The sequence below is a fragment of the Poecilia latipinna genome, unplaced genomic scaffold, assembly GCF_001443285.1.
Source record: "Poecilia latipinna isolate Pla-1442-1.1 unplaced genomic scaffold, P_latipinna-1.0 Scaffold1456, whole genome shotgun sequence".
In the NCBI taxonomy this organism is placed as follows: Eukaryota; Metazoa; Chordata; class Actinopteri; order Cyprinodontiformes; family Poeciliidae; genus Poecilia; species Poecilia latipinna.
Window position 1 is genome coordinate 11,097 of NW_015114072.1, and position 1,915 is coordinate 13,011.

Below are 1,915 nucleotides of genomic sequence, written 5' to 3' on the forward strand. Positions count from 1 at the left end.
GCTAAAAAATACGTAATACAGATTGGCCATTCAGGAGATGGAAACTGAAACTTTGAATGCCTGCTGAAAAAAACTGTGGCCAAAGGCTCTGTCGTAGATACAGCTGTGAATCTTGCAAAGCAGGTTGGAGGAGACGCTTTAACAGGGCCGTGCAGAGACCACTAAAGGGGCAGGTGCTCAACAACAAAAAAAGGGCACATCTTACCGCCTTCTAGGACAGAATATTAACAAAGCCTCTCAGCTTTCAGAGTTTAATAAACAATGATAAATTACAAAATTGTGAGATATACAATCAAAGCTAACGAACATCTCTATATAGAGCATAACACTATGTATATGTAAGATATTTTATTAGTAATTTCTTTCTACAGGTCTATTTTGTTATAGGAAAGTATTGCAATATTCAAACACGGATTTAGCAAGATATGTAAATCAGAGTTAGACCACCAGACATATTTTGTCTTTACAGGATTACACTATTAAAAATATAAACAAGGGCACAATGCAACCTTTTAGTGGACTAATCTATAAAAAAGAGCTGCCTGGTTGCTGCAGTGGAGATGAAGATGGTCCATTCAGGAAAGCAGAGCTGCATCAACGTGGAACTGCAGAAAAACGAAAAAAAAAGCAAAAATTGAATTGTTAATGCATGTCACCATGAGAAAAGCCTACTGAGTTTTGCTTAAATTTTTTTAAAATTTAAATCACACATTTTTGACTCATGAAGTTAACTTTCTTTTTTGCAAAACAAACTTATTTGCTCATGTCAGAAATCTTTTCTTGCCATTCTAAGTTTTTGTTTGTGACTCAAAGTTTTGCTTGTGATTCTCACATGATATCGTGGGCAGGACCTAAAATCGCAACAAAAGATTTCTGATGTGTGCAAATAAAAGTTTATGTTTGGCAAATAACTTTTTAAGTTGACAAGGCAAAAATTAGTTAATTAAAAAAAAGTTTTTTAAACAAAAATTTGTTTTTTAAAAATAAATCATTACAATTCCAAAAGTTTTGATTACAATTTTATTTTACTTAACTGAGGTTAGTTTATTTTTTCCCGTTGAATAATTGGGGGTGAAAAATTAACTACATACTCTGCGAACCAGACCCTAAACTTAAAGTCTGGATTGAGTTTTTTCCCCTACATTAATGACATACATTATATCTATCATGGTAATTCAGGGGGTTATTTTTAATTCTAAATGAATATCCTTGTTGGACTTTTATGTAAGTGCTATTCTCCTTCAAGACACATTTACCTAACGCCAGAATAAATGCAATGTACATTATGCAGCAAAGGAAATTAGAAGATCGGACATATATATATTATAGAGATAATAAGTTTTGGACAGGCGATGTGCCTCGTACACAGGGAAGAAGCTTTTCAGTTATCTAGCTTTGCTAGCAAAGTCGTTAGCTAGCAGCTAGCTAACAGCTTTGCTAGCAGCTAGCTAACAGCTTTGCTAGCAAAGTCGTTAGCTAGCAGCTAGCTAATGGCACAACAACAACAGCCTAATGTCAGTATGATAAAAATACTGAATCGATAGATAAGAACAGTTTTTTCTCACCTGGCTGTCTCCTCCCGCTCAGTAGTTCTTCAGAGAAAGGCAGACGCAGAGGCCTGTCAGTGTCTGTTGTATTTCATTACCTCTCTGCTTAAACCGCTGAAGCAGAAACAATATTCAACGTTTTCCGTCATCTGACAAGTAGCAAGTCTACTCCACTTTATTCACCAAAAACTGTTCTGTAATCTGGAACGTTCGCTATGCTGAGCTCCAGTTAACCGCCTTATCTCACTACGCGAGAGGCAACTGCGTCATGCGTCACGGGCAAAAGGTCAAAGGTAACAAGGTGACCGGAGGGCTTATTGTGTTGTACAAAAAAACCCTAACAAAAAAACAAATAATTTTAGTACATG